A 9,370-nucleotide genomic window follows, 5' to 3' on the forward strand; every position below is an offset into this window, starting at 1 on the left:
AACCAAGGTATAAAAAAGGTTTGATATGTCTAATAAATTATTCTAGAGTGGTAAGTGATAGAGCAGTGCCTGGGCTACCATGTCCTTTTGCCAGAGCTATAATATGGAGAGAAAGAGATACATTTTGGAAGGTGTTCAGCATTACTTGGCTCAAACCTTCACTCATAATCAATGTTTTCTTTTTCTTTTCCTTGTCTTTTTTCCCCCTTTCCTTTTCAGAACAGCCAAGAAGATAGACGCATAATTCAAAAAATAACAAGTCTTGTTTTGTTTTAATAAAAAGAAAAAAAACATTATTGAATAATCAATTCAATACTACAGACCCAACAATACACCTTTCCCAGTGATACCCAGCAATGGAACTTCCCAGAATCACTCACTCTCCTACTACAAAAATCTCAAAGGTACTTTCCAAAAATATCTACTATTCTTTGTGATTGTTTGGCATCTTATCTCTCCATTATACTTTGGTTTTCTCAGTGTAGCCACTTGTCCATGGACTATAGGTATCTCCTGTGGACCCATTTCTGTTTCCTTTCCACATCACCCTCAAGTTGGATCTGATTCCCTGGATAGGTATTGGACAATGGCTTCAATTACATTTGTAGGAAATAAGCACATTTATGGAAAGAGATTCATATTTCCATTATTACTTAGACCCTTCTTCTGGGTCATTCTTAAGGATCCAATGAGAAATCTGAGAGTTTGTGGCAAATCCTGCTTCAAATCCCCTGTGAAACTCTTTCAACCCTTCCAAATGATTAGGACAGTAGTTGAGGAACAGCTGGATTTAGATGTCTCTTTAAAAGATCACACACAAATTTGGAGTAGTCCATAAAGAGTTAGAGTGAAAATACATCAGGATTTAGAAAGGAAGCTTCCCCCACAGAAAATACATTTATGAGCATTCTTTTTAAAATAATTGGTTTTTTTTTTTATTTGGAACTTGCTCAATAAGAATGAGCATGAACATTTCCATAAACAACAAAGAAGACAAAAAGAGAATTGTATGTGAAACCATGAATCTCATTATATACAGCTTTTATTTTTTTAATATATCTTTTTCTCCTTCCCCCCATTATGCTAGTTCCAAAAGTGTCTTTCTTGTCTGTGTTCAACTATGAACTTACTTCTAAGATGTTCTATTTATTTTGTTTAATGTTTAATTGACTTTTTCTTCCTGGACCTTGGCATTACTATCTCTAAATGTACTTCTCTCTTTTCTCTATTGGGGGCATTTTAAATAGGTATCTTCCATTTCTTCTTTTGAGAATTGACTTCATATCTTTTGATTGTATATTGGAAGGAGTAGTTCTTGTTCTTATAGATTTGAATGCATTCCCTAAATAGTGAGATAGCTTGATTTAGTGGTTAGCAAACTGACCTCAAAGCTAGAAAGATCTATGTTAAACTCTCTCTTCTAATGAATAGAGGGCTCCTTGGAGAGAACTCCTTCCTTTTTGTCTTCATGTCCCCAGTGTCTACCACAGTGCCTGATATTTAATAAGTATTTAATAAATATTAGTTATCTGATTGATCTTCTCCATGCTCATGCTATTACCCATTCTATCTCAGTTGAGTCTATAAGGGCTTACTCTCTAATTGTGTTCTTGAAGGCTTTTTAAGCACAGAGTAAGCCAGACTTACTATCTGCTTGAAAAGCCTTCAAGAACATAATCATTTCTATACCACAATCAAGTAATACAAATAAGTGGATAAGTACTACATATGTGATTTGTAAATATATAACTATATTTTAAAGGTAATTATAATGCACAGCATATGGCAGTTATTCAAAGAAAATAAATATAAAAATGGTTGTCCTTGGGTGGTTTAGACTTCATATTAAGCTCGGATATATCATTCTTCTTAGGTATTGAAAAATAAAATCATGTCTTAAAGCTGAAAGGAGGTTCAGAGATCATGTAGGTCATTTTGTGGGTAAAATGGGGTCCATAGAGATTGGCTTGCTCAAGGTCATACATTCTTCAAAATAAGCACTGTGCATAGATCCGGTTTATGTAAATTATAAATTTCTTTCTTAGGCGTCCATAGTGATCTGTACACAAACACATGCAAAGAATCACAATCTAATTGCTGGTTGGGAAGGCATCCAGCACATTGTAATAGTGCCACAGCCATTGAAAGAAACATTTCTAGAATTTCTTTTTATCCTCATCCAGATTCTAACTAACCTTAATGTTCTGCATTAAATAATTGATTCTCAACCTCTGCAGGTGTGATTAGGAACATTGACACAAAAGGAATGGGGGACATGCCTGGCTCAACGACGTCATTATTATTTGCCTTTCAAATGTTGTTCATTTGAGTTAATCAGTGCAACTGATTCTTACCTCTGGAATCCTTGGCAGGGGTACTTAGCCAGCAACTGTAACCAAAGTGGCATTATTCAAAATTCCAGTCCCTGTGTGACTGCAATACACTGTCAGTACAAGTTCAGTGCAGCAAAGATGACCTTATTGAAAAATAAAATTTAAACTCAAGGTGGTGTGTATATGGGGAGGGGATGGAGTGAATTGGGATGAAATTCAAGGGTGGAAAAGAATAAAGTATAGTGTAATTGTAGCATGTTGTTCTAGGTAAATTGAAACAGAAGTTCAGGGATTGCTGAAAGGGAGTGATGGAAATAATGCTAATTTAAGAAGACTCACCAAACTACAGCAAAACAGAGTAAAACTCAGGAATCAAATATAGACCTTAAATATGAAGTCACAAAACAATATTATTTAATGGTTGAGAATGGTAGCATTTAAAGAGGGATGCTGTGTGGTACAGTAGGGAAAAAAAAATGCTGAACTTGGAGTCAGAAGACATTAGTTCTAATCCTAGTTCTGCTGGACAAATCACTTAATCTACCTGGATTTTAATTTTCTTATCTATAAAATGAAGGCGAAGGCTAGATTCATGACCTTTAAATCTATGATCTGGCTCAAAATCTATGATCCTATGAAGCATCATCTTCCAAAACTAATATTTCTCTCAATTTGTCAATTTCCTAAACATTGAATGTGATCTCTCTAAAAGATGGGGACACACAGAAGGGCAAGCCAGAAAGCTGCCAATTTAGCAGGGTATAAAATTAAATAATCTTTTTTTATTCAAAATATTTCATCCTGGCTTTGGAAAAATATAGCATTTTAGCATCAGTATTATTGGCCCTTCTCATTTCTGCTCTAGGGCAGAGAGTTCTGCATTATCTCAATTATGCTGAAAAGTCGGCAAGGATAGTATTCTATTTAACCACCATTATAAACTGAGACCATAGGACTCTGTGTAGCCAAATGCATCTTTCCATTGATTTTGCTATCAGAGCTATGAGTCATCTAAAAATATTGTCACTGATGGGATGTATGGATGTATGAGGATGTATGGGTGTGTGTGTGAGTGTGTGTGTGTGCGCGCATGCATGTGTGCATATGTATCTTTATATAATATAATCTCTTATAGACAAATTATTCTGCTGATGATGTTGCTATGAACACAAGTAAGTGCAAATAGAGACAAAACAGTCTTCTCCTCACTAAGTAACCACTCAGATAAGCATCTGTGGTTACTTTTGGCTGATTTGTTATTATTTACTTCTCTAGCTCTTTGCCTCAGGGTTTTTGCAATGTTTTTCCTCATATTGAGTACTCTATTTTGAATTGTCACACTTATCCTGTCTGATCCTCAGCAGCCTAAGCCATGTTGTTTCCAGTTATACTTCACTGTTCTCCAAAGGTCTATTTGATTGGCTGGTTGGGTTTTTGGTGGTGTTATTATTTTTTTGGGGGGGGTGAATGGGGTTGGTTGTTATTATTGTTGTTTTCCCCTGTGCTTTTTAGGGTTGCCCCTATTTAGATATGGAAAAATTGTCTATCTACCTTCCCCCTCATTCATCAGCTTCAGTTATTTCAGTTGCAATGGAGGTATAGTAGCCATAGACTAGTGCCATGCCAGTACCTAAATTACTAATGATCTAGTCTCATCAACTGATGTGACCTGTGGGTTGTTAATGTTACATATGAAATTGAACCAGAAAGTGGAATGTGATCTCTGAAACAAGATCATGGCTTTCCACTTATATTGTCATTTGGATAGTTCAATACTACTGGGAATCTTTATTTTGTTCTCTATTTTGAACCAATTCTCTAGCCTTATGGCCTCAAACTCAGATTTCATAGTGACTAAATTTTCTCAGCATTAATCTATTCATACTACTACTACTACTACTACTACTACTACTACTACCTAAATCTTGGTTTATTTGCATGACATCTTGTTAATTCATTTACCTATTCATCTTCATCAGAGATATTGTCTTCTCTGATCTATTCATGCCTCTTTTCCTTAATGAATGAACCTCTCATAACACTTTGTTATGCAACTATCAAATGCAGTTATTATGAAATGTATATTACAGCTTGGGTTTATCCTCTAAGTAGACTGATTGTTTGACTGTTGTATCATCTCCTTCAAGAAGGAAGGAAACATGCATTTATTATGAACTTACTATATAGTCCTACTTTATAAGCTCTATACTAAGCACTTTACAATTTTAAAAATTTTTTTGATCCTCAAAACAACTCTACTTGAGTTTTCCTGATTTTGCAGTTGAGGAAACTGAGGCAACAGAGGTAATTTGTCTAGGATGGGGGTGGAGAACCTGCAGCAGCCTCAAGGTCACATGTGGCCCTCTAGATCCTCAAGTGCAGCCCTTTGAATACAAATTGCACAGAACAAATCCCCTTAGTAAAAGGATTTGTTCTGCAAAACTTGGATTCTGTCAAAAGGCCACATTCAAAGACCTAGAAGGCCACATGTGGCCTCGAGGCTGCAAGTTCTCTACTCCTGGCCTAAGGTCACATGGTAAGTATCTGAAGAAAGGTTTGAACTAAGGTCTTCCAGACTCCAGGCCCAGCACTCTATGAACCACCACATTGAACTGACTCAACATCTCAGGGTTTAGCCAAGGACTCTGCACATAGTAATTATTTGTCCTTCATTTTCAAAGAGGACCAATGACTATATAGGGTGATGTCTTGACTCATGGCTGAATTGGATTTATGTGAGATGGAGTTGCACAAAGTCATCAGCCTCACTCTTTCTTCCAGAGTGGTCAAAGTCCAGTGTCAAGACAAAAGTCAGTATGACTGGCAATGGCCCAGAATGCAGTGGGTAACTTTGGCTTCTTTGATGTTTGAACAAGCTCTAAGCCCTCCACAGCACCTATTTCAGCCATTTCCATGTCCTTTGGAACAAATTGTTCTCATCCATCCATTCTGCTGGGATTCACATGCTTGGGGTAGACATTCCCCTAACTCACTGATGGGTCTGAGGTTGAGGGTAACCTCAACCTGCTTTAGCCTGTCTGCTGAGACAATTTACCAGGATGTGGCCACTGTACATGTTATAGCTTCTTAGAGCAACACGTGAGAGCTGGGTAACAGGTAGACACCAAAAGTGGATAAGCAACCCTGAAAAGGGCTCAGTAAACCCTCAAACCAGTCCTCCTTGAATGCCTATATACCCCCTGCACACAGTAAACCCTTAATAAATATTTATTAAATTTTCATGTATTAAAAAAAAAAAAACATCCATTCATTCAAACTCTTAATAAATGTTTAGTGAAAGAAAGAACAAATGTTAAATGAATCAGGAGAAAGGACTGCATAATATACCTTGGAGAAATGCCTCTTCCATTTGCCACCCAGCCCACTATACTCTTAGGGCCAAGCAATGTCATTCCAGGCTTTCCTATCTCTTTCCTTCACAAGGGAAGAAACTAAGTTATTCTAAGATTAGCTCTTTAAGGAAGACTAGGAGAAAGGATTCATTAATATTTCAGTTTGATGTTGGACTACCCATCCACCCCCAACTCTCATAGGGAGGTGTCCTTGCACTATGTTGACCCCAGGTTCAGTGTACTCTGAGGGTCTGAACCTAAAACTACAGCTCATTGAACCCACATTGATTTGTTTATCATTCAATATAAAGTGGAAACATCTACCTTAGAGCAAACTCATTTAGTGGAGTAGTAGAATCAGAGGATTTACGCTAGGATATTCCCCTAAAATATAGGGTACATTCTTTAAAAAATACACATATCATACATACATACATAGCATTAAGCTATTAAGGCTTAATGCTGCAGTGTGACTTTTGGGATACCCTATGGCTTACTTGTTTGTGTACCTACTTTTTTCCAATTAGCTACTTCAGAGGAAAGGAATGTTTTGTTTCTATCTGTATTCTCGGGTACCAGCACAGTGTCAGGTCCTAGCATGTAGTCTGTCCTTAATTAATCCTTCTGAAATTGGATACTGTGGTAGATTTGGAGACAAAAGACCCGAGTTTAAATCCCAGCTCTGTCACTCACAACCTATGTGGCCTTGGACACATTGTTTAATTTCATTGGGTTTCAGTAGCCTCATCTACAAAATAACAATGGACTAGATCACCTCTGGAGCAGAAAGGTGGCACAGTGGATGGAGCGCCAGGCCTGGAGTCAGGAATTCACTCACTAGCTATGTGACCCTGGGCAAGTCACTTAACTTGTCGGCCTTAGTTTTCTCATCTGTAAGAAGAGCTGGAGAAGGAAATTGCAAAACTTTCCAGTATCTTTGCCAAGAAAACCCCAAATGAGATCACAAAAGAGTCAGATGCTACTAGAAAAAAAAAAAAAACATCAACAAAGCAACAACAACAGATGACTTCTAAGGTACAATCCAGATGTAAAACCTGCCATATTGTGAATTGGCTATATGAAAAGCCATCTTTGCATACGTACTTTGTGATATCAAAGTATATACTCTTAGGAAATGGTGCAAATGGAGCTCTTTTGGAATTTTTTAACTTTCAGGAAAATTTTTGTTTTTAGGTTACATAGCAAAATTGGACACTGTGTACATGTCCATAGCCAGATTACTCAGCTGGCACACCACCATTAATAGCCCCTACAAAGATTCATCATAACTTTTTACGTTTGAATATCATTATAGCACGTCATCTGTCCTTAAATTTTCTGACCCAGTTAAATCAATGACTAATTAAAGCTAAGCAGTCACTAAATGATCAAATGATCCATAGTTGTGGCTGCACATAATCCTTTCTTTGATTTTGCTCATACTAGAAATAATTGAATCCATGGAAAAATTAACAGTGTGATGGATTAGCAGTCAGATGACTTGAGTTCAAATTTCAACTCTTACATTTGCTACATATATGACCTCGGGCAAATTCCTTAATCTCCCTAGGCCTCAATTTCTTCATCTGAAAAAGAGAGTGTTGGACTAGCTGGCCTCTGGGATTCTTTTCAGCTAAAAATCCATGATTCTATGAATAGTCAGCAAGGCATATATTTCAGTGCTTCTTGTTCTTGGTTTCTGCCTGACCATTTGCTTCTGGTATGTTCTGGGATTTGGATAAAAGTAATTGGGATGATATTCCAAGATAAATCCATCATTCTTTCTTCTTTGACCCAGAAACTTCTTCATATGGTTGGCCCCAAGGGGAATAAACTCATTCTACTGTTGTATCAACTGTGAAAGGAGCCACATTACCGGGCAGCTAGGTGGAGCAGTGGATAGAGCACCAGCCCTGAAGTCAGGAGGACCTGAGTTCAAATCCAGCCTCAGACCAAACACTTGTCACTTACTAGCTGTGTGACCCTGGGCAAGTCACTTAACCCCAATTGCCTTAAAAAAAAAAAAGGGAGCCACATTACAGAACAGAAAATAATAGGTGGTGGGGAAAAATAACTCATTGGTCTCAGGTTTTACCTGTTAGTAACTCACTTTCCTTCACTTTCCTAAAACCAAGAGAACATTGCAGAGCAACCAGGTCCAATGTTCCAAAGAAGTCAAGAAAAATTGTCAAGACAACATACAGGTGGCTGATGACTATGGCTTCCAGAACTTTAGGGCTGAGCATGAGGCTGAAACAGGCTGGAACCTGACCTAGAGCAAAGGTGGCCTGGGAGTATGGATAACAGCTAAGGTGCTAGATGGACCCTTTCACAAGGATGCCAGATGGAGTACTGAAATGTGCCAGCTAAAACTATCCATGTAGTGCTGCATGACATCAAATACTATAAGAAGTGGGACAACAATGTGATTGAGACTTTTGACATCTCTGAAGAACCATTATGTCATCACATTCCAATCCTGGCTACCCATGAGAGCCAATTACAACATTATGACCTACATAGTCAAGTACCCAAAATACCACACCAAAAAGACCTGGTAAGAGCTGTGTTCATCCAGAAGGGGCTTCTTCATCCAGAGCATAGGCTCCAAGAACTATGTCATGACCTATGTGGCCCAGGTAGATTTCAAAGGCTCCTTATCCAAGTGGATAATAAATAAGTCACCTGTTCTTGGATCCCAAGGCAACAAAGATGGAGGAGGCATTCATGAAGCATCTAGAATGTAAACAGAAGTATTGGCATCATTTCAAGCCATAGATGTACCCAGAGCTGAGTCCCCTGACCAGTGTGGCCCTGTCAGAGCTGTCTGTCTAGCATGCAGACACCCTGGAGGACATCAATGAAAACACAGTGGCCCAAAGCTGGGATGAGTGGGGTGGGGGGAATGAAGGTGGTGATGACAACTCCTTTCCTAACTGAGGGACTCCTCAGAACACAGGGGAATCCTGGGTCAGTTTCTCCCTGTCCTGTTGGAGAGCAGGGGAGGAGACACCTGGGACCTGGGCCATGCTACTCTATGTCCTCCTCCTTCTCCCAGAGAAGCTGGTGAACTGTTCCTTTGCCTGGAGGGTGAGTGCTGATAACCTTTTGGAGTACCTCCCTCCTCCACCCCAGGCTGGTCTCCTTCTCCCGAGGCAGGGGTGGGAAATGGGGTGAAGTGGGAAATGGGGGTGGCCCAATAAACTGATACAATAGGCAAAAAAGAAAAATATGAACATGACAGAGGGTTTAAAAGAAAATTAGTTAGAAAAAAAATAATTACAAACTTTGTTTAGAAGAATAAAAGGTTAGGAGCTTCAAAGAAACCAGGGGGAAAAAAGATGTAAAGGAAGCCCATTAAGCACTATCAGACCTTAAGCCATATTATAAGTTATTGTTGAAGTGTAAAATGGATAATTTTTATTATTTTAAATTAAAATTTTCTTGTATAAATTAAACCTATCCAGCCAAGAATGGATGGAATATAGAAAATTGGGGGGGGTGAAACTTTCATAGACAATCTCTCAGATAGAATGGGATTAGGTTAAAATGTTGTTGTGGTGTAGGAAATGACGAGCAGGTTGATTTAGGAAAATGCGGAGACTCTAGGACTTATGAATGAAAATGCTTTCCACCTTCAGAGAAACAGATGACAAGTTGAAATAAGCACAGTATGATCTTGCA

General features: G+C 38.3%; 1 pseudogene; it reads left to right on the top strand.

Moving 5' to 3' along the window:
- LOC114034844 overlaps positions 1-8,626 on the top strand; it is a 105,671-nt pseudogene extending 97,045 nt beyond the window's left edge.
- The last annotated feature ends 744 nt before the right edge of the window (positions 8,627-9,370 follow it).

This window comes from Vombatus ursinus, unplaced genomic scaffold (genome assembly GCF_900497805.2).
Source record: "Vombatus ursinus unplaced genomic scaffold, bare-nosed wombat genome assembly UNPS02009132.1, whole genome shotgun sequence".
NCBI classification, from domain to species: Eukaryota; Metazoa; Chordata; class Mammalia; order Diprotodontia; family Vombatidae; genus Vombatus; species Vombatus ursinus.